The following is a 24,774-nucleotide window of genomic DNA, read 5'->3' on the forward strand; positions in this document are numbered from 1 at the left end:
TATACAGATCGGTGTATGTTTTTATGGAACAGCTGACTGGTTTGAGTTTTTTATTTGATTTTAACCAAAAACCAGAAACCCTGCTTCTTAATTAATAACTCTGAAAACAATATGTGTTAGTTAGTTTTAACTGGAATAGCCTGTTTCCTGACTGACCAGCACAGCAGATTACACTGGCATGTGCAACTGACCACCCCAGAGACGCACCAGGCAGCTATTGTTCTGTGCACAGTTACAAAATCACAGTATTTACTTTGGCTCATAAATATTTGCCACAATTTTTGTATATCTGCTTCTGTACACCACCGCTGTGGATTTAAAAACAAAATCCAATGTAATGCTATACTTCTTCTCTTGAGCTTCTCTCCACGCCTTCAGTTACTGCTGTGAATTCAGTTTTCCCTTCAGGAACTAAAAAGTCTGCTCGGTCAGGTCCAGATCAGGTGGTCTTGTGTCATTTCACTGCCTTCAGAAACTCTTGGGTGTCGTTTGCTTTGGGCTCTCATCCATTTGCACTGTGAAGCGCTGTGCGATCAGCTGTGTCTATCAGCAGTCAAACATTAATAACACTAGTGGCACAGTTGCACTGGCAGGCCATAACAAACGATTTTGCAGGATTGCACAGACAGGTTTTAAATGTTTTCTGCCAAAGTCTGGCTTTCTTGTTGTTGTGTGTAACCAGTGGTTTGCACTTTGTGGTAAACTGTCTCTATTTCCATTCATGAAGGTGCCTCTTGAATACACACTGCCACCTCATTGAGAGTGTTCTTGACTTGGTTAGAGGTTGGTAAAGGCTTTTTCTTTCATAAGGAAGCCTTCTGAAATCATCATCCACCTTAGTTGTGGTAATCTGGCCTCACCATAAAACTGCTTCAGTAAGCTGTCGAATCACTTTTGACCCTCTGAAACGAGCAGTTTCAAAACAGTTAATACTTTTATACCTGAAAGTCTGCACCGCAATTTGTTTTTTGGAAATGTACAGCGGTGTCATTGTCCAACCTGCCTTTAGGTCAACCGTCTGTATCCCTAAAGCTATAGGACACACTTTGGTTTGCGCAGTGCAACAGTGCATGACAGTCCCGTGTATTTCTCTTCGCTCTTTGGTTTGATGCTAGCTCACGCGGAGAGCGAGCGTGTGCCAAATGCAAAAGCAAGTAAAAGAATGCTGACTGCAGTTGATACAACAGTTTTATGCTGATTACGCAGAGAAGTAAGTGAGCACATGATACTGTGTGTCTGCTCAAAAGTGTTACAAAGGCTGAAGCAGAGATCTTTGTCTTGTATATTGTGTGCCATTGTATGTGTGTGCAGAGTATTGAGCTGCAGTGGCATATAAGCCACTCCCTTGATACAATAATGCCTCTTAAGCAAAACTCAGAGGTAAAGGTTTTAACTCGCCTTCAGCGTCAGGCAGCATCATTAGTGATTCACGTTTGGAGACTTGAGGTAAACTTAATCCATATATTCCTGTTTATTCTTATTTTTCCCCTGAAGAATGTCATTTGTCATTTAACCCCTTTGGAAACTGAAGTTTTTCATACTTTTTTAAAAGATCTAGCATTATACAATGTGATCAATCCCATCCCCTAGAGTAAGGACTGTTTGATGATTGCTCAGAGCCTTAAAAGAATCCGGAGCCCTTCTCTTGGTGGCTCCGCACATTAAAACAGTGTCAACATGTTTTAATGAGCTTGTGTCCTATGGATAACTGAATTTTTCATTTAGGTCACTGCTAAAAAAGTTGAAGAACCTGCTGGCTAGAAATTGTACAGATACAGTGTGTTTCCCTGTCCTTGGATCATACTGTATGCCTTTAAGCATGTATAAATACTGCAGGATTTGTTGGAAATTCACTGAACTAATTAAGAACAAAGTTGCTGTAGTTAGCAATTTCTCTCGAGGCTGTAAGAATCTGTGGGAAGAACTGCTGTTTGTTAAGACTCGGGCCTTTGTGCCTCTGTTCATGTCAAAATAATCACGTATTTTACATTTAAAAGGATAGTTTTGTTTTTGAGAATCTAGCTATAGCTAAAGGTTTTTGGCTTGATTTGTCAGTGTGCGTGCCAACAGCTTTGGTGCATGGTTACATGCATGAAGTGGCCCAAGACTGACCTGAAGAAATGTTACTCGTGACTGTGTCTGTTGCTAAGAATTGATATTCACACATGACATTTTAGAACTTCAAAGCCTGGATTGTTCCTCCACGCTGAGTGAAACGTCCTGATGAGCTCTTGTGTGAAAATGGTGCAGTTACATGACACAGAGCCGCAGCGCATGGCCGCATGACTCAATGACAGGAGCAATAAAAGAGTCCGGAAAGCAGCAACTGACCGAGAAGATTATTGTTCTGAGAGCCTGTTGCCATGGTTTTGGAGAGATTTGCAGAGCATCATGCACTGGTCCTGCTTTTGGCTACTTGTTTGTGATGCTTTATATGCTGGTTTCACAGTGTAGAGTTTCTGCGATGATTAGTTCCTCTACGTTAGAAACAGTTGTGATGGTGTGTCTTTGATTTTGTCTGGACTTTAGCACCCGAGACTGAATTATTTGGCATTTTTTGTTTTGTTTAGATTTTTTTTCTTTCACGTGTTTAGCCTTTTTTTCCGTTGACTTGTAACATTAAGATCTTTGAATTCTGTTTCCTGAGAGAGCTCAGGGTTACAGCAGTTTCAGTGTTGTCTTTCATTCTGCAGTTAGAGAGAAGCATTGAGTTAATGTTTGATATCAAAATGTGAGTGGATGGGAAATGATTAGATAAGTGTTTAATCATTTGAATAGCAAGTCCGGAGTTGGAGCGAGTCGAGCAGGTTTCTGTGTCAGAGCTGGACTTTTAATGACTGAAAGTAAATGAATGTCTTGGTGACGGCGATCCCTAAAGATGCACAATACATCTGACGACTGCTGTATTTTTATTCAGCTTTTCCCTCGATGCTCTCTTCTCTCATATTCGCTCAAATAGGATAGCGACGCTTGTAGGTAACAGACTTCGAATGCAGTCAAACTGCCAAAGACATATTTTAGGGCATCAAATACGACAGCGAAACGCATCGAAACGTAAAGTATTAATGTGCGCGATTTCTAGAAAATATGTATTTCAGAGCTGGGATGAAAACATTGCAAAACACTAATGCCCCCAAAACACACATAAGGCACATACACACAGACACACAAACAAATAAACTGTACAGAATCATACTCGGCGATACACACTCCTGAGCACCAGAGATTGCATATGAAATGAAAGTGTGAGATATTCATTGGATTCTGAAGCGAGGCTGTCATAGTGTTACTGAGCTGAGATGAATAAATGGCTCCTAATCCCAGATGAGTGTTTTACTGTAGGCAGACTCAGACTGTGCCTGGCTTTAGGTTTAAAACCACAAAGAAAATAAAAGATATTTGAGGTCTGCTGAAGAAAGAGGTCAGGAGTACAGTTTTAAAAAACTGGCTGAAATATACTCAGATACTGTTCCCTCCGTAAATTGCCACCGTATCGTGATCGCAAACGCCTCCACCGCAGTGATGGCGTCAGGGGTTGATGAATCTGGCTTTAGGATTATGGAGCGTCACCTCTGTGGTGAGAAAGGAGCCTGAGCGAGTGTTTGTGGTCAAGAGGAACTCTCTAGATGTGGTCGGGCTCGCCTCAGCGCACAGCCTTTGACCTGAAACCAGTCTCGCGGAGAGAGCCTGGACTCTGCACCACTCTGCGGTTGGCCCAGTGAGAGTCGGCGGGCAGGGGTGGGCATACTTGTATCCCTTGAGTTTGGTGCCTGTATGCTGGGGTGTTCCCAGCAGATGAAAAGGTTCCTTCTCTGCAGCTTTAGGTTAGGGAACAAGTCCTGGCTGTCGCTTGTGCTTACGTGCTGAGTGACGGTTAAATGGTTAAATGGATCCTGCCTGTTTGGAGTCTCAGGGTGGGGTGTTTGAAGGTGCCCTTACTGTGGGCTCCAGCGTCCTGGATGCTGGACAGACCTGGCGTACCCAAACTTGTGGTGTGTGTATGTTTGGAGGCCCCAGTTTGTGAGATCTTTAATTTCCACGTCCAGCTCAGCTTGGAAAGCGTTCTACACTTTTCTGTGGGCACATGGTGGTTGGTGCCTAACGTGGCAGTAATCTCTGAACCAGGAAGTGGACAGAAGAGGTGAAGGGAGCTGGGAACTGAAGGAGTTGAGCTTGTTTGGCTTGTGGGACTGTTACTCGAACCTCACATTCAAGAAAAGCAGTTTCTCTCTGTGAGGACTTTGGATCCTGTTAGTCTCACAGGATTTTTATGTAAAATAGAAGCTGAATTAAAAAAAAAAAAAAACACTGAAATTTAAAGTTGGCACATCTGTCCAGCTTTTAAGGCTCAGTCTGCTAGCATGCTACAACTGAGTGTAATTCATTTAGCATTATTTTCCTCCCAATCCAGGTATCTGGAAATAAAACGCCTGACGGTATTTATCTGGCTTAATTAGGTGTAGTGAACCATCACAATTTTATGACAAAACAAACACCGTATACGAAACATTGTAGGAGGAATATAGAGTCTGTCTAATTTAGAAAAGGAAACTCAGCCTACAAGTTAATGCTGCTGCTGTGTTTGGATACAGATGACACGTTATCTTTGCATTAACATAGAAAATATTTTACTGTTGTATTTTTTCATTATTCTACAGCTTGATAGAAAACAGTCTCGTTTACACGGCGCTCCCCCAGGATCCCCTCTTAGGAAAATTATACTATACCAGATAAAATAAATGATGTGGGCTGTTGTGCATTGTTGGTAAATGCACCTTTAGTCCCCCATCCAACACCCTCTCACTCCAGCCTTTTTTCTCCATTACCCTAATGCCTCCCCTGCACGTTGTTTTTCAAGCACACTCACAGCTTTGTGCCAAAGGAAATGAAAAGTAAGCAGAAAATATGGATTCCCATCAGCATTTTCTATGTTGCTGGAAGTGTAATTCCTAATGTATTTTTTCCATCTCGGAGGTATGCAGAAACAGTCTTACATGGCCTAGGGTGTGTTTAAAAGGTTAGCTGGTAATGGATGGATGGGGGAGAAACACTGTTGCCTCATATGATATTGATGTTTGTTCTGGGACATTAATGTCACGTACACTTGGTGAATGCACACACACTCTACATTTAGCTTCCCTGACAAATAAGATTTAAGATCAGAGAAACCACTCCCCACACCCTGAAACACACATCCTATCATGCTTATTATTGTGTCTTTTGTAATGGATCCCCATTCAAACCCCCTCATGAGCGTGTACCCTTTTACCCTATCAAAACAGAAAGGAGGATATTTATTACATAGACGACTAGCACTCTAAATATCTGCAGATGTTATAACAAAGGATGTCGTATAATTTTGCAAGCTGATAAATCGACTGCTCGTGTTCATAACATATGCACATATATGAAGGGCGCTCAGTTAATATATGTTGACTGTCAGTGTAGACTGATATATGTGTCAGCGTACTGCAATTTACCAATGAGGCCGTAGCCTCATCAAATATAACTCGCAGTCTGGCTGCTGGTTGATATCTGAGGTCCTAAGGAAAGAAGAGGTTCATGGCCATTCCACCCTTCTCAAGGACTGCGGGATACACCTGTCAATGCTCACACAAGACAACTCGCCAGTGATTACTATATAATGGTGAATGTCTGGCTGCATAAAGAAAATGACATCTGAGTCATCTATAGTGGACAGGAAGGACATTTTATGACTCGTATAACCTTTTGAAGGACTAAGAAGAGCAAATATGCACACAACCTAAAGACATATGGACACAGCCTGGCATTAATCTGTATTTAGCACTTCTAGATGAACCGTTGTACCACGATGTGGACCAGCTGGAGTCAGTTAAAGCTGGAGGCTTGCTTTCCAGTTTGGCGCTACAGTGTCGTCATGCTGGATGACAAAGACTTGGACCTGTAAACAAGTTGCATTCATTGTTTTAAGGTCATGTTATATAAAAGTATCCATCTCATGTTTGCACATAGAAATGAGAGGAGCGGATACAGGCTAAGGATTCACTTGGCTTCATCATGCTAAACCTCTTTTCTGTTGTATTTTATATATACTGATTTAGTATAGCTAGAAAGATAATTAAATTTTTCAGAATAAACTGTGTTATTTCCTGAAGACTTTAAATGATTAGGCTGTAAAAAAAAAAACATAAAAATGGTGCCCAGTAAATGACACTTGTGCAGCGTCTGAAAGCAATAATCGGCAATGCTTTCTTTAGTGGAAGGTCAATATTATTCTCACCAGCAGCCAGTTTATGTGGGGGGCTGAGGGGGAAAAGGTTGCTTAAGCGCTGTTTTTGTGTGTGTAGTTGGCCTTTTGGTTCATTCACTTAACCTTCGAAAGCTGACATCAGACTTGGACAGAGAAATATATTTGAACTCGGCTTTCCTCACAGATGTGTTGATAAATATGATTAGGACGGGCTGGAAGTGATAGAAGAAAGGTCCACTTTAGCTTTAACACTTCATCCAGTTCAGTAGGTCTAATGATATTCCACATATCCAAGATCATTTGTGAGATGCTAGGTGTGGTACCAGTACATATACCTTTACCAGATATATTAGAAATGTGTTTTCACTAGTTAAGAACATCTAACCAATCTATAATCAAAGCAAAGTCAGTGATGCAGCTCAGGAAAATGTCAATGTGAAACACATTTGTTGAGTAGAAAAGGCTTTCATTGGACGACCTGGGGTCAAGCCCGGCAGCCCTGCTGGCTCGAGATAACAGAGCAGCCACTCGCAGACCAAATCTGATGAGCAATATCTCTCTGCTGTAAATGGAGGCTTTTTAGAGAAGGGCACAGAGAAGTGACACTTGAAACCCAAATGCTGAATACCCTAAAAAAGTAAAACTGGTCTTAAAACCAGAACAAATAAATCACAGAAATGGGGAATTAATTCTTCAATAAATTCAAATTAAAAGTTAGTGGAGAAACAATTCCTGCAAGACTTCCTGCTGCTGGCATAGTTAGAAGAATCATCATTAATTAGTGCCTAACACAATAATAATGGGATCATTAAGCTGAAGACAGAGGTGCAATGTGAACAATGAGGTTTGTTGCACGTCTGTCTGCTTGTTTTAAGCATCAAGTTTTTGTTGCGGTGTATGGGATTAAAAGGCTGTCTGGACTGCGTCAGCGTCCGCCCACACAAATAACCGCTTCTCACAGTGTCATATCACACCGCACATTTTTTAAATCCCTCTCAAGTCTATTTTGATCGGGGTCACGGTTTAATTAATGTTGACACGTCGACCAACGTGACACGCAAAGAGAAATTCACAAAACTACCTCAACGACACGATTCCAGGCAAATGCTGCCAGACTGTCTGGTGTCTATTGTCTTCATTATCTTGTCACAGCAGCACAAGCAGCTATGAATAATCACATTGCAACTACATCATCTTTACCAATCAATGCTTTAACTGTGGCTTTGTCTGTGATTTCAGAAAATGGGGCTGGAAGCCATTTCTGTCAGCACGTATATACTGCAAGGTCTTAATGTTCATGTCGTTTCTGATGAAAACTGTAGAGGAGGATTACAGGGCATTATGCATAATAACCTTTCCAGCAGGGTCATAATTGCCTTATTCTGACTGGCTTGTGTTTTCTTCCTCAAAATGAAAGAGCTAAGCTGACGAGAAGGGGAAAAAGGAGGAGGGGAAAGGGAAAAGAGGGGGAGGCGTGTGCAGCAGTGGGAAAGCTGGTGACGGGTTGATGAAGAAGAAAGTCAAACCTGAAATGGTTTTCTACGTACAGATCTTTGTAAATGTAAATTACAAATAATAACAACAGTTATTAAACATAAACCTCTGAGTCCATCTGATTATCCAGATCGCCTACAATTATTTATCCTTTCTGCTGGTCTACCTCAGAGATGGCTCGGTCCATTACTCACTGCAGGCTTCAGAGACACACAGATGTATGATGCGATAGATAACCTGGAGTTTCCTGATGTGAGGAGAAACACAACTGCATGTGAACTTTTTGAACCACGCTCAGCATTAAGGAGCCCCACAGCTAATTGCCTTTTGAAAGTTAGACTAAATGATTTCTAATGATGAACGTCTAAACGATTATATTCCAGCCCCACTGTAAATGCTATTATGAGTCCACACAATCAATGATGACTGCAATCAATCTGTAAATAATGCAGCACATACATTAGCTCGGCCAAATTACTTTTGTGTGTGTGTGTGTGTGTGTGTGCAGCAGCCTCGCGCTATAATTTCTGTCTCGTAGCTGCTAAACGCACATTTTGATCTTAATTGACTCATTTGTATCAAGAACTTAAGTTTAGCAATTAGAGTTTTAATGTTCTGATATACTGTGAGTTACAAGGGCACTGCGTAAACTGCAGACTGAATAAAAAATGATCACGTTATGGAGAGTCGATGCTGTAGTAGATGGTAGATGTTTTCATGGAAGTGTACAGAAGAAGTACAGCGCAGATCTTCTGGTTCTGCAGCGGCATGATTATAATTACAATCACCTATAAGCACAAATGCCTTGAGCAACATCCTTCAAACATGCTGCTACTAACAAAATCACAGCGTGGCGTGCACGTAACACGGGAGACGCATAACAGGAAGTGGCCAGCCCGTCCACCTGTCTGTCACCAGTCTTTCAGCCCTTTGCACCAGTTTGTTAGAATAATCATCCAGCACGGCGCCACACAGAGACCCAGCTGCTTCCCTCGGGGAGGAGTCCCACACTTTTGTTTTAGAATCTGTTACAACTTCTCGTTTCTGATGCTTTTGAGACGCTCAGAGAAAAAGTGATCGTTACTGTCGAGTAAATCTGAAGGACCAAGACTGGTCAAGTTTAGGTCACCAGTCTCATTACACTGAGATTTGTGAAAAGGAATGAAGGAACATTTGTCTCTGGGTGAATTGTGTTGTTTTGCACCGCTACAGATGCATTTTGCTCTGTTTTTATTGCTCTTTTCTGTGCATAGTGGATGTTGTGTGTATAACTCGGTATTGTTGTCTAGTCATTTTTGTTTCTAATTATTTTTTAGTTGGACTGATTTTGACTGAAACTCACCATTTGCAAGTTTTAACCTTAATTTTGAGCAATATGCCGATAACGTTACCTAAGAATCCTCAATATTTCACTTCCTCAGACTCGGACACTTTCTCACTATTTGCTGACTCTAATGAGTTTTGACAGTTGGATGGAACTGCATTAAACTTTGGCCCGATGCATGTGTAGTTTCTTTATTAACTACCATTTGAAGCCCATCTGTATGTCTCAAAGTCTGACTGCTTAATGCCGTTTCTTACCATCAGCCGGCCAGACATAATATCCACCACACATGCTTCAGTCTTCATCAGGTAACAGCCCACACAGTGCGTTCTGTGCTCAGGAGCTCTGGTTGTAATCAACATAAAATATTAGAAGCTTGGGCTGGTGGGGGCTAAATGACTCGAGAAGGGCAGGTGCCTTTCGGTTTAATTAAAGGCAGTCATTTTCAGGGGTCCCGAGGATATAACCCCAGGGCTGCATGAGAGAAATTCATTTTAAAATGATCAATCGGACTGAAAGAAACTTTCTTTATTTTTCCCCTTCTTCGTGCAGAGTTTCTGTGTTGCACATGTGTAAGCAGGTCATTCTCAGGTGATGCTGCTCACTGAGCGTGCCCGGGGCGAGAGAGCAGCCACACGTACCTGCGCTGGTGACCAAAAATATAAAAACACAAATGAAAAAAAATGGACAGAGGTATGAAAAGTCACAGATTCTTTAGTAACAAAGTTGCAAAGTTGGCAACAACATGAACTGAAGCGTGTTAATCAGCTGTGAGTCAGACAGATGTCAGAGGCCCACGCTGAGATGGGAAAAACATGGATCCACATTAAAAACAAAAACAAAAAGTCTTGAACTGTGTGACACCAAAGATGTACCCAGGAAATAAATCAGATCAGGCGTCTTTTGATTTAAACAAATGTTAATAAATGTGATCAGTGCTGCCTGAAGCATGTATTTATTATAAACTTTGTCTGTGGTCTCAGCAAATCATTTGTTAGAATCCAGCTCTCTCTCTCACACACACACACACACACACACACACACCAAGAGCACTAATGACTAAAAAAATCTTTGACATTGCACTGCTTCATATGTCACAAGCACATCCTGCTTCACTTGATCAAATGCACAGATGGGTAATACAATATCACTTGTTTTGAAATGGTCTGTAATGCCTCATTAGTTTGATTGCTTACAGCCTGTCACACACGATGGGCAGAAACGATAAAAGCAGAGCAGACAAAAAATTAAATGGCTGTTTTAATGTTTTAATTTAATGGTTTAATTTTAATATTGCTCATTTACGACAAGAGTGACGCGATTAGATCGTTTCACTGAGACACAGATACACATGCACGCCGAAGGCTCCGCACGCAGACATACTAATGCGTACACACACACACACACACACACACACACACACACACTCTTTTCAAAAGCAGTGGAGTGGAATAATGGACAAGTCAATGGAATAGTGGGCAGATTTTATCATTCACACTCTCTTAACCACCAGCCATCTGCTAAATGTATGCATTCTTATCGTTGTGTCTGTGGGTGTGTGTGAATGTGTACAAACGCACACGTGTGCACACGAGAGGCCGGATCAAACACTTTACTCGACGGTGCTGTCCAGTTCAAACACAACCGCGTGTCTTGCGTTGCAGTTACAAATCAATGGGTAAAATAGTACAATAGCCATGTGACTGTGTTGATGTGTGATTTAAAGCCAGGCCCTGTTTGCAGTACTTGAGGGGTTAATACTCGTGCAAATACTTGTGTGTGCTGTTGATTCTGCACTTTCTTTGCAGTGATTTTAGCTTAAATTTGCTCTTTACAACAGTTGGAAAACGAGATAAAAGGATGAAAATAAATTGCAAAGTAATTAAAATAAACTCCAGAGTCTACTACAATAGCTTTAAACATTACAATAAACTGCTGGCCTCAATTTTTCCAATTAATGGAAATTTTCCCAGCTAAAGGTCACTCAGGCTTGGCTCATGTATCATTATCTCTCTGTTACATTGAGAGGTTGCTCATTATGACAGGATGAAGAGGAGTTGGACAGTTGGATTTCCTTATAATGAACCTACATGCTTCCTCTCACATGTCTACTTTTTCCCAGCTCTTTGTGCTGCTTTTCAGCCTCTCCACAATTTGTCCTCATCATTTTTCTCTTTCACTCTTTCTCTGCCCAACACTACCTGTCAATATGTGGTGTGGTCTCGATGATACAGATTTTATCTCTGTTATTTCTCTAATGCTTATTATCCTTTACCATGTCCTGATTTTTCTAGCAGTATTTATGGAGCTTTGGTCCCCTCCCTTTCCTCTCACTCCCTTCCTTTCCCTTCGCCCCTTACCTCTTTCTTTCCTCTAATGAATCCAATCATTTTTAAGTCACACCTTAGTGTGCTAGCATGTATGTGTGTGTGGACCCTTCATTTGTCAGAGGCACAGATTGGATCCAGGCCTGATACATATGTTGACCCTTAGCCAGGAACCAAGGGGGTTAATTGAGTAATGGTATTTGAGAGAGACGGAAAAATAGAGCGAGACTAGTGGGAAGGAGGACGAGAAAGAGACAGCTAGAAAGAGGGGATTAGGAGAGTGACAGTGAGACAGATAGGTGCAATTTGTAAGAGCATATGAATGAGAAGCAGACGGCTGAAGGAGGAGAAAGGGGTTAATTGTTAGAAGTGAATAAAAGGGAGGCAGAGGGAGGCTGGTAATTAAAGAACTGTGGAGGAGAAAGTGAAATAAAGACAAATGTGGGGTTAATGGTAACCGTATGTGAGGTGGGCATGAGCTGACAGCAGGGGGCATCTTATCGGCAGGGTATGGAGGGTTGATTTTAAGTGATAGTGAAAGCATTAACAGAGCGATTGAAATGAAACAAGGCAGAGGGTTCAATTATTATGAGAATAAACAATGAAGCCTGAAGTCTTCATGGACCTCGGCTCTTAATTAACAAAACACAGCCACACCTGGGACCCGCCTACAATAGACGGGCTCATGGTACGGCATCAAATTGTGTGTGTTATGAAGTCTACCTCATTATGGATTCATTGTGATGATGAATTATCTTAATGAAGTGCCTGAATGTGGGTTTCTGAGAGATGGCCTGGCTAAATGACCGAATAAAGAAGAAAAGCTGCATCGTCTGATCTCAAGACGGCACTCTGCCTTCTCTCGCCTCTTACTGCTTTGACTTAAGGACACGCAGGGCAGCTTATGCTATTTTCCATACGCTTTAGTTATTAAATCAAACTGCTTGTCTAATAGTTAATTTTACTTTGGCTTGAACGTATTAAGGAATAGACATGCCAGTGAAATTAGATTAGAAGCATTTAAATGTTGAATTTTAAGACTAAATGAATAAATAGAAGGTTTGGTGGGTTTAATCTTTAATTTTTTCACTTATCTTCAGTCCACTCCTTGTACCTGACCACGTAACGCTGGCTTATATCACTGAAGCATATAAAGGCATCTAAAAGAAGGGATGAACAAGTGTTGTGTCTACATGTAACAAACTTGGCAAAGAACCAGTTTTAACTTGTGCCTTTAGGCTCTTTCTTACGAAAAGCCTTCCACAAAAAATATATATACTTTGTTTCCATTTCTCTAGTCGAATCTACCAAAAATACCAACGATAACGCAGTTTGATGGCCATTTGTGCACCAAATGCCTGTTGGCTTAAAACTTGACATGAAGTGTGTCCTTACAAACACTGAGCAATCGCAACAAAGTAGATGAACTGTATCTGAAATAAACCGAGAGCTGACTCAGGGCCTGAGAGGATCTGCATCACTTGCTTCAGTTGATTCACTGAAGCCTCATCAGAAATGGTCTCAGCGGAAGGGAGTCTGCAGCCATCTGTGAAACATGGTGGAGGCTGTGTCAATGATCCCAAACACCACCAATGTAACAAAAACATGCCTCGATAGAAAAACACACCATGGAACACCATCAGTCATGGATCGGCCTCCCCAGAGTCTGGACTGGAGGTCTGACCCACTCTGACTCCTGAGAAGCAGCTGTGGGATCATCTTGATAGAGGACTGAACAAAAGGCAGCTAGGCTGCAGTGAAGAACAAAAATTAACTCTCAGGCTTTTTATAATTGTGCAAACTCTGTTTTTGGATTATGCTCCATGTACGCTTTTACCAGTTTCAACAAATTGCTACCCCATTTTCTCAGCAGAATATAAAGAAGTCTTTTGATACAAGTCTTTTGCACAGTACAGTTTAAAAATCTCTTACACAGAGTGTACCCGTCAGTCTCAATTTGTTCACTGTGGTTAGAGCACAACAGTGCAGACAGCATAATTTGCTGCTTGAGCTAATAATTTAAAAGGTTCAGTTCACAGCCATCCACGCCTTAGGGCTGTTTAAAGATAATGTTTTTAATCTACCTGTGAGATGTCAGGCTCAAGGTGTACCTGCACACCGGGCTGGACTAAATTGGATACTCCTAGACAGGTTATAGACTACTTTAATAATAAATATTGTTTGCTTTTGAATTAAAAAAGATTAATAATTCCTTTTATTATTTACAGTTGGTCAAATCAAATATAAAACAGTGCTGTAGTACAATAACTGTATAGTCACGAATTGGCATATTTTACAGAAGCAACATAAATAAAATCAAAGTAATCCTTTGCTCTATAATGTAGCTTAAATAAATATATACTTTGATCCTTTCAAATGTAATCTGGGATTGTTAAAGTTACTTAATCATGTGATCGGATCCATGTTATGGATCATTACTATCCAGCTCTGCCTACACTTCCTTCAGTGTTGAGATGGATTTGATTTGTGGTCTTATGCACAGACGATATGATCTGTTTAGAAGACTAATGTAATCACTGTGTTCTCTATGAGCTCCACTCGTCACCTCAGTCACAGAGATGTTGGAAGGACCACCTATCACGTCAGCCCTTTTAGAAGGAAAAGCAGTCAGTGTGAGGTGTTGTGATCTCTCTCTCTCTCTCACACACTCACTCTCACTCACACACACACACACACTGATCTGCAGAGCTAACAGCAGTTCACAGAAAGATTTAAATACGTTGAGAGAGTAATGTACCGGGTGGTGAGAGCTTTATGAAGAGCGAACCTGTCCCTGAATGTTTGAGTGATGTTAACAGGCTCATTTAATACCCTAACCTCTCACACGCTCACATGCATTCATGCACACACGTGCACACTGACACACACATCATCAGCACCCTGAGTAGGCGGCACATAATTTTTGTCACTCACCTCAAGTAGGTGGAGGTAAGACAGGATGATGGAGCAGCGGCAGAAGGAAATAAAGGAGTAACTGTCATCAGCATGAGAAACACATCCAAAGCTTATGAGAGGTCAGAGGTATTAACGCCGACTTTTTCTCGGCTTTTGCAAGTTGAAATTAATTGAATTTTTGTGCTCATTAGTTGTTTTACATTCCTTGTTCAGATAAGTAAGTTGAAGTATTAATTTCAGTGTCAAAAACATCTAATGCACAGTCCCCCACCTCTGCTTTCTTGAAGATCTAGCCTATTGGACCAGCTTCTTGTAGTTAATCCCAGCTCTGTTGCCAAGCATGAGATAATGTTGAATATTTTTAAATACAGAATGATGACATGGAACATCTTTATTTTTGGCTGACGGCACTGAGCAGATGCTGCAGAGAAGATCTGGTCATCTTGCATGCTGTTGCTATGAGACTGGTCACACATATTTGCAACCTGTGCTTGCTGCTAAAATTGTGCCTGACGCTGTATCTCACACTGTCAGATGCATCCAATAGAACCACAATCCAATGGGAAAAATGAACAAATCGGTGCTCTGCTTTGTGAACTTGGCCACTGCGAGTAAGGTCTTGTAAACGGTGTGGTTCTACATGGGGTGCCTTTGTTGGGAGTCTAAAGCTTTTAACAAGGAAATTTTCTAAAACCTTTGTCGAGTTGAGAGAAACACTGGAAAACTATTTTAAAGGAAGCAAAATATCTTAAGTTTAGCATAAATTGCTCTTGAGTGCTGGATTTTTAGTAAATGTCCTTGACAGCAAATTGATAGCAGATCAAGCTGAGTTTTTATCGTGTGTATACAAAGAAGTCTAGCTTTAAACCTTTAAACAAACCTTCAAACTTCAAACTTTCTTTTCTTATCGTGGATTAGCTCCGCATGGGAAGAGAAGACAGAGCTGGACTTTGCATAAAATCACTGTTGCGGTAACAATCGAGTTAATGATTTTTATTAACACTGTATTTGTCACGGGTTGCCGGAATTTAACAAAGGACCCAAGATGCGGATATGCAGTGAAGTGAGAGGGCTTTATTGACACAAAACTCGAGTGATAACAAACAAAAGGAGAGTGTGGCGAAAAACCGAACTTGGACATAAACTACACTGGGAAAACTAAAACCTGAACACCAAACCTGAACACGAGAGAAAGCAACTTGCAGGGAGAATTCACAGGATGACGGCAGGAGATTCACAGACACGAAAACACCAAATAACACAGACGAACCAGCAACGAGGACGAGGTAACACACACTATAAATACATACGCCAGGAATCAGGGGATGGGAAACAGGAGGGGAACACACCTGGAAGACATAACAGCTGACGAGGCAGGGGAAACGTAAACAGAACACACTGACATAAGACAGAGACCTTCACAATAAAACAGGAACTTACACATGAAAGGACACAGACCAAGAAACTTGGTTGCTCCAAGACAGTAACAGTAACAGACTCAACTGTTAAAACAATACATTATGTTACAGATTTACAATAATGCACTAATATATACAAATACTTCTGCAAGTCTTTTACTAGTCTTCAAACTGGTCGCAGTTTTGCAACAATGAACAGGTGCACTTGAGTTAATCTTGCCAACAGTCCTTCAGCATAACTGTGAAGCACTTCAGCTCATGTCATCAGTATCATCAGTTTCGCTCTGGCCTGTTAGATACAGGCAGCATATTTATATGTAACTCCATATTGTTTTACATGCAATACACTCCCAGCTTCACATACATCACAGTTTAATAGCTTAAAAAAAGATGGTACAAATTGATGTGGTGTTTACTACTTTCTATCAGTCAAAAGTAGTAAATCCTCCAGAGAAAAATAATGTATGGTACTTTAAAATGTACATATATGACCGACATTGTTAGGATTACAGCTAATCAGCGTATCATTGTTTTTGTGTCTGCCGGCAGTCAGAGATGATTATTTTGACAATATGTGATGATTTGATATTCATTTGATTGTTTGCTGTTGTTGTTCAGCATCATCAACGTCACACAGAAAAAATTACCAAAAACAATCCATGTGAAAAATTTTGTGATAGTTTGATTGTCTCAACTGGACCAATAGGGACGCTCTTTCATTCTGCTTTAGGGTGGGTCAAATAACCTTTATGTCATTCATGTGAAATGTTGACCGGAACTGATGAAAGCAATGACAGACATATGAAGGACCACACCATCAGTCCTACATTATATAGTACGATATAGCAACCCTCCAGCAAAACACGTCAAAGGGGTTTTAACAAGTTTAACAAAGTTAAAGTCGTTTGTGTTTGAAATGTACAAAATAAAAGAATACGAGTAGTCTGTCAGTTTGTATATGTTTGAAGAAAGCATCATTAACATAACTCATTACATCTCGTTTTCCACTTTGAGATGGCTAACATGTGTACGAGCAGGTTTAGATCTACTCTGTAATTCTTGTGTGTTTTTTCTGTGTGTTTCTGCATCAGTATACGTGCGCACTGCACAGATCACGGTTTGCTTCCAGTGATTACCTCTTAGAGTTCTGACCTACAAATCCCTTAGAGAACAACCACCAAAACACTGTGTGTGTGTGTGTGTGCGTGTGCAAAAACGTGATGCACACACATGTGTGTGTGTAGCCTAATCACTCACATCTCACACATCCAGCAAATCCTACTTCAAAAGCCTCTCATACATTCATTGTATGTGGAGATCCGACTGAATGAGATAAGATGCTGGGGGAGGAGAGGATGAAGGAAAGACAGCTGGATAAATGAGCTGTCAGAGGCTGAAGGTGCTGTGAACTAAACCTTGGCATTGATTTAAAGATTGACAACTTTTTAAGGCTGTATGCACAGCGCTTCAGCTTTGACATCATTACATATTTTCTTCAACAAGACCATAGCTCCATGTGCAAACCAAGGTCTATAAAAAGGTGTTCTGGATAGAAAATACCAAAGTCCTTTGTTTTGTATTGAGATTTTTTGGGAGTCAGCTTTTTTTCCCCTTTTTGATCTTTCTGCATATAAGAATAAAGACCCTAATGTTAATTTATCTCATCTAAAAGCACAAAAACTGCAGAAAAATGCTGGTTAAATTTAACTTTGTGTGTAGCCTGCTGTGGAGAGAAAGGAACAGCGCTCTGTTGTGGTTTTTCCTCATTTTTGGTCATATACATTATAGGGCTGCCACAAACGATTATTTTGATAGTCGACTAGTAACCGATTATTTTTGCGATTAGTCGACTAATCAGATCATGCATCCATTGGACGTAAAACGTACAGCTTATTGCACCAGCATGCGTCTGCTCTTATATAACTATCATTAGCTTACAGCTTGAAGTGTGTAAGGTATGTGCTAACTAAAAATAAAGACAAGATAATAGTTTATCCATCCATCCGGCCGGGTCGCGGGGGCAGCAGCCTAAGCAGAGAAGCCCAGACCTCCCTCTCGCCAGCCACCTCCTCTAGCTTAACCACCTCAACTGGCTCATTTCAATGTGGAGGAGCAGCGGCTCTACTCTGAGCCCCTCACGGATGGCTGAACTTCTCACCCTATCTCTAAGGGAGAGGCCGGCCACCCTTCGGAGGAAGCTCATTTCCGCCGCTTGTATCCACGATCTCGTTCTTTCGGTCACAACCCACAGCTCGTGGCCATAGGTGAGGGTAGAGATGTAGATCGACCGGTAAATTGAGAGCTTCGCTTTTACACTCAGCTCTCTCTTCACCACAACGGAACGATCTGTCTGTCGATCTCCGGCTCCCTTCTCCTATCACTCGCGAACAAGACCCCGACATACTTGAACTCATCCCTGACCCGGAGTTTATTAAACTTTTAATAAAATTTGCAGATTGTCTCAGTGGAGTTTAATAAACTCAGCCGTCTGCTCCTTGCTATCTAAAATATAACAGGACACTGGAGTATATTCTCGAGCATCTCACACTTCTGATAATCAGCTGTCTGCTTGATGTTTATTCAGCTGTGTAAAAACTGCAACTTTAATCTCAGCCAAACCGATTTACTCAGGAACAAATAAAACACTAAAAAAAGCCAAACAATAACAGTTTTAAGTTATCTAAGTGACTCATATATCATGCTTAACCTGAGTAGCGAAAGACGGCGGTGGGTTTGAAAACGATTTGCCAGGAGTCCGCAGTTCTCGCCGACTCTAGTGAGCCTTGAACCCCGGCTAGCTATCGAGCTGGTGGGTAACAGACGTCTCCGAAAACGTCAGCGTACTTTTGCAAAAATGTGGTGTCTTGATAAATTGAGCAGATATTTGAGGTTTACACAGCTACATTCTCGCCGGAAAATATGTTAAACGTTTATTTTGTCACCCAGAAAGAATAACAAGAGTAATATTAAAACTCAGGAGCTGCCGCCATTGTTGGAAACTGGAATTAGCTGAGCCGTGCTATGATTCTGGGATCGGCTGGGCCACAAAGGACACACCCAACCCATCCTTCAAATCTGGGGAAAAGTACGACGCATTTGTCGGCTGAATTTGCAGAAGTGAACTGAAGAAGCTTCTCGGATGAGAGGTGAAACGTCTTCAAGTAAACTTAAAGAGGTCCAGACGCTTTTCTTTGCAAGCTCCTTTGACAATTTGCAGAAGTCTTCGAATATGGAAAGCCTTCGTCACGTCGCTGTAACGTAATCGGCCTTCAAATGCGGCCTCCGAAGGATGCGGCCTGAATTTGGACACAGCTACGATACCGGAGTTGCTTCTTCTTCGGGGTTTAACGGCAGCTGGCATCTTTGTACATGCAGTGCTGCCATCTTCTGTTTCAGTCTGTTATTACACTCTTAAATCCTACTACTTATTCCTGCGTCTTTCAGGATCTTACAAGGCTTCAAACGACGCATCAACTATTAAATTTGACGTCGACGATTTTGATAGTCGACGTAATCGTGACTAGTCGACTGATCGTGGCAGCCCTAATACATTGGGTGGACAACAAACTGGACTGGTCATGCAACACAGAGCACCTGTATAAAAAAGCCCAAAGCCGACTGTACTTCCTCAGGAGGCTGAGGTCTTTTAACATCTGCAGGAAGCTCCTGAGGATGTTTTACCAGTCGGTGGTTGCTGGAGTACTTTTCTATGCTGTGGTGTGCTGGGGGAGCAGCACAGCAAAGAAGGACTCATCCAGGCTGGAAAAACTGATCAGGAAGGCTGGCTCTGTGGTCGGCATGAAGCTGGACACTCTGGTGACAGTGGCAGAGAAAAGGACACTAAAGAAACTGCTGGACATTATGGACAATGCTGGGCATCCTCTGCACACGGCCATAAACAACCAGAAGAGCCTGTTCAGTGACAGGTTGCTTCTCCCCAAGACAAGAACCAACAGACTTAAAAACTCCTTTGTCCCACACGCCATCAGACTGTTTAACTCCTCTCTGGAGGGGAGAGGGAGGGGAAACAGGAGGACAAAGGAGGGGGGAACAACTAAGCTGTAGTGCCTCTTCACCTCACTGTGCAATTACCTTTGTGCAATACTTTTTGTTAATAGTCAACGGTGCAATAGACTCCATACTTGAAATGTGCAATCCACTTGTATTTTTATTTTTATTTTTATTTTATTCCTATTTATTCTATTTATCCCCTTTGTATATTTTTATCTATATATGTCTTTGTATTTATATATGTGTGTGTGTGTGTATATATATATATATATATATATATATATATAATATTCTGTAACTCTATAACTTCTGTCGGTGCTGTGCTTATTTGGAACCGAATTTCCCAGAGGAACCCACCCGAGGGATTAATAAAGTTTTATCTTATCTTATCTTATCTTATCTTACATTTATATCCACTCATCATGGGCATGAATGCCAATTTTGGGCTTTACTCATTTCTTTAAACTGTCCATTTTTCATGGTGATTGTAAAGCGTCATTAATGGAACGCCAGCGTCACTGTCCACAGTGAAGCAGTTTTACATTGTCATGACATGGGAGGGTGCCCACCAATAAAGAAGCACCTGCTCCAGAATCAGCAGCTGCCTACATGGACGAGCCAAACGCCTTCTGGAGAAACGTTTGATGACCAGATGAGACAAAGACCGAGCATCATCCAGTACAGCCACAGTAGTACTGGTACATTCACAAACTGGATGGAATAATGAAGGAGGAGGACTACGTCCAATTTCCTCATCTTCACCTCAAATCAACAGCTAGATGCTGACTGTGTGTTTCAGCAGGACAATGATCCCAAACCTGGATAAAAACTGGTTTTGGAATGGATTAAGTTTCTGGAATGGCCCTACTGAAGATCTGTAGATTATACTGAAAAGTCCATGCTGGGGAAACCCGCCTATTTAAATAAATTCTGTTATAGCCACTGGCGAGAAGAGTGGTCAAACTTCCATCCAGAATTATGCCAGAAACTTGTTAATGCCTACCAAGAATCTGGTCAAGGTGCAACCTGTACGAGACCTTTATCCAAATATTAGTGGGCTATTTTTGGTCCCATGTGGATTAAACAAAATCCAAAATAAATTCTTAATTTGTGCACTCAGTTCTTGTTTTTTAAATCATTAGTAATGCATGCTGTATAATTCTTCCACTCTGGAAAATGAACAGTTCAAAGAAATCATTAAAAAACCCTAATTGGCCATCGACCATTCAAGCCGATGATGAGTGCATATAAACTTCTGACCACAGCTGTGTATACTTGTCTAAAGATTAATGATATTAAACATAGCCAGAGTTCCAAATAATGAGATCAGGAAATGGGCGAGTAGTCCATGTGATCCACAAGCTCAGGCTCTAAACTGCTGGCTTCAGACAATGCACGTTTGGCTCTGCACACTGTATCATTTAGAGCTAATATCCATAATAAGGTCATCACAGGCACACAGCTCTGGCTGTGAAGACAGAAACCCCTCCCAGCCTCCTGTTCAGACCTTTTCTATACAAGGGGAGGGCAGACAGAAGAAAGCTGGTTTGAAAGGAAGGTGATGGGAACTAAAATAGCTGGTTTCAGACGGTGGGTGAATTGTTGTTCCAGCATAAGAATAATTAGAGTGTCTCTTAAATTGTAAATCATACTAAGCTACTGTAGTGGAGTACCAGGTACTGGTTGGTTGGTGCAGGACCAGCTTGAAACACTTGTCCAGAATATTCGAATCGGCGCGATCATTATCAGTTAATAACACAGATTTGATGATTTCCCTCATTTTCATTCAGCGGGTGCCTAAACAGTTATCACTGGTTACAGGCTCTTCTGGCTTATGAGTGCTGTTTTTTAGACAGCTACTGGTAGATCACTGAGAATATGGCCAGTACAGAATGTGTCCATCTGTGCCAGTGTGTCTCCATAATGCTGTTCCATATGGCCAAGCGTGGTCTACACACAGCCTCGGGGAGATGGTGGTAGATGGTTTACAGACACACACACACACACAGATATTCGTTTTCATGCACAAACATAAATGCATATATGTAGGGATACAAACAGTCATGCACGCAAATATGAATGCAGAGGCGTACACACACCATCTGTAGGACAGAAGTTTTCATTATATTTTGGCGTTGTGACAGACACTGAAGTTCAAAAAGTCACTGAACAGTTGCTTTACTCGCGACAGTTTCAATTTTTCTGCTTTCTCTGTCGTTAGATAACTCTGTATGTCAGCTATAATATGTTTCCGTGTGCATTGTTGTCTGGCTGTCTAACAGTTGCAACTGTGTGTCTGTGGACCCCCTTTGTCTTTGTGTCTGAGTTCTTTCTGCGCAGTATTTCTGCCTCCCATTCATCTTTTCCTTCCTGTCTGTTTTGTCTGGATTTCTCATGCTCTGCTGAGAGGCAAGGTGACTGGAGATCAATAGAGGAAGAGAACTCACATGCGCACGAAACTACACAAATACACACCTACACACCGCTGAAACTGCTGAGCAGTGGAATTTCATTCATCCATATTCTCCGTACAGACACAACCCCATCCTAATTATCGATTAGCACATCAACGGATCGATTGTAGCAGAGAGGTCATACTCAGTTTGTCCGTCTGTGTGTGCGTATAAATATTTTTGTCCCTGTCCTTTGGCATTTATGTGTAAGGTTTGCATTTACATCCTTTGGGAGAGAATGTTTTCTCACCAGTGTTCTGTTGTTAATGTTTGACTCATTTTTTAAAGCGTGCAAGAGAATAAAAAACGCACGGTAGGGGACAAAAGCGAACCCTTAGGAATAAAACAGTCAGATTAAACAGAGTATCGAGACTGAGAGAGCGAGCGCGGGTGTATCAGATTCATGTGTTAATCGATAAGCTCTTTGTTGCTGTGTGGGGATATCCAATAGAGCAGAGTGCTGGAACATGATGATTTACATCAGCCGATTTGTAAGGAGCCACTATAACTCAGAACATCACAGCGGATCTTACAACTGTTAAAACATTTAATATTCTCAAAATAAGACCTTAAAAGTATCGACTGGTTGTCAGATGTCTCGCATGTTTTTTCCTGACCTTTTATGTGATCAAATAAATACAGTAACATCATAAATAACTGTCAGATGTGTAAAATGCTTTGTATATGGGTCTAATGTTACAGTGGAGTTTTCTTTTTAGTGTGAGTTGGATGTTGCAGCAATACAGGCGGTGTTCCTCCAGTACAGGCGGTGTTCCTCCAGTACAGGCGGTGTTCCTCCAGTACACTGGTTTGTTGCTCCAGCGTGAAACAGGAAATAAATCAGCATCGCACACCTTTACTTACATTCTTGAGCCTCAACCAAAACACAAACACAGAAAAGCTAAACCTACATGTCATGTGACATAGAACAGCCATAACTTACTCCTCCAGGTACACATTTGGGCAGAAATGTAGCTCTGTGGTTAAAACACTCAAGAAACAGTGTGGTGAGCTTCAAACACAACAATGAAATCCACGCTTGGCTATTCCCTTCTGCTTTACATCAAAGTGAAGTCAGCTTTTTGGAGAGGTGGAGGTCTGAAAAATAAACATATTTGATTGGTGAAGTGTCCACATACCCCAGGTGGAGCAGTTCGGGGGTCTCGGGGTCTCGTTCGCGAGCTGTGGATACAAGCGGCAGAAATGAGTTTCCTTCGACGAGTGGACACCTGAGTTCTTGAATGCGATGACTCGACTACGAGACGATGTAGGGTTTTTAAAATTGGTACCATAGGTGCATCTAGCAGGAGGCTGAGTGTTGGCACTGTCAGCCTACTGTGAACATAGAAAAGAGTCACACACACACATTATATGTAAAAATACCATTATAAGCAGGTCAGTAAGTCGTAATTGGCATTTCTGGTTTTTCCCCAAACTTTGGTTACTAATTCTGATGAGATTAAAAGACAAGCACACACTTAAATCTACGGTAAACTCAGAGAACCATGTCAGAGGGGAGAGCGGCTCAGCCGAAGAAAGAAGCCGTGGAAAAACAGTGTAAAATGAAAGGAGGCAGGGAGGAGAAAAGTGGGAAGCAAAGGAGGGAAGGCAAAGCGATGCCAGAGGGGGAAACGGGGCTAAGCAGGAATATCTGCTGATGAAAGAAGAAAGGCCAACTTGTAGCCTGGAACAGAAGAGCTGACCTGCCTCAGGGTTCATTCAAATTCTCTTTGTAATCTGCAAAATTTATGCACGAATATTTTTATGGTCAGTACATAGAAACTCGCTCCACTTTAAAAGTATTATTTCTCCTGAGTGTTGTTCCTCAAGCTTAGCTTTAATCTTCTGCTCGAGTGACCGTAGCTGCCCACAGCAGCAAACCAGATGTTTGTGGTTGGTGCATCACAATTATGTCACAGGTTTTTAAACTTTGGCACTACACCTAAATAAGTTAAAGAGCAGGGAGTGAAATAACAGATAAAACAGGTTCGCAAGCTTGTAAAGTTGTCTGGTAGTTTTAAAATGTGATGAAGTGTTTGTGTTTTCCTCTGCTTCTGGGTCATGTCTTTACTTATCTCTTTTTTGTTGAAGTAGTAGACTCATAAATGACACAAAAGCAGACTGTGAGGGTCAGACGTGTGTGTGTGTGTGTGTGTGTGTGTGTGTGTGTGTGTGGCTTGGAAGGTGCAGTTTCTTTTGAGCGTGACTAGGTGGTGCTGACAGTCTATCCTCTGTCAGTGTGTGTGTGATTGTTTGTGTGTCTTTCTTGTGTGGTGTCAGAATAAAAGCTCTGTGAATTTTGGGCCTGGCACACTTATTTATTATCCTCAATTCACCGTTTTATTTGGTTCATCTGAGTTTATTTTTCACATTTTTAAGAAAGGCATCATGAAACGTCGGCAGTAAATTAGCATATTTGCAAAAAGAAAATGGAAAATTGTTATTTGTCGATCTTGTTTTTCCTTAATCTTCGTTTCTATGTGTATCACACCCAAAGCCATCTCCAAAACCAGCCTATAAAACAATCAGTAAAACAATATCCATAAACTATTCATGAAATACTATCAGAGTTGTGGTCATGTATGACTCTACTGATGCA

At 41.4% G+C, this 24,774-nt stretch overlaps 1 protein-coding gene across 2 annotated transcripts in view; it reads left to right on the forward strand.

Moving 5' to 3' along the window:
- LOC146370186 (partitioning defective 3 homolog B-like) overlaps positions 1-24,774 on the forward strand; it is a 209,077-nt gene that overhangs the window by 14,145 nt on the left and 170,158 nt on the right. The window lies entirely within an intron of this gene.

Source organism: Perissodus microlepis, chromosome 16, assembly GCF_051167445.1.
Source record: "Perissodus microlepis isolate ML-2025 ecotype Zambia chromosome 16, ASM5116744v1, whole genome shotgun sequence".
NCBI lineage: Eukaryota > Metazoa > Chordata > Actinopteri > Cichliformes > Cichlidae > Perissodus > Perissodus microlepis.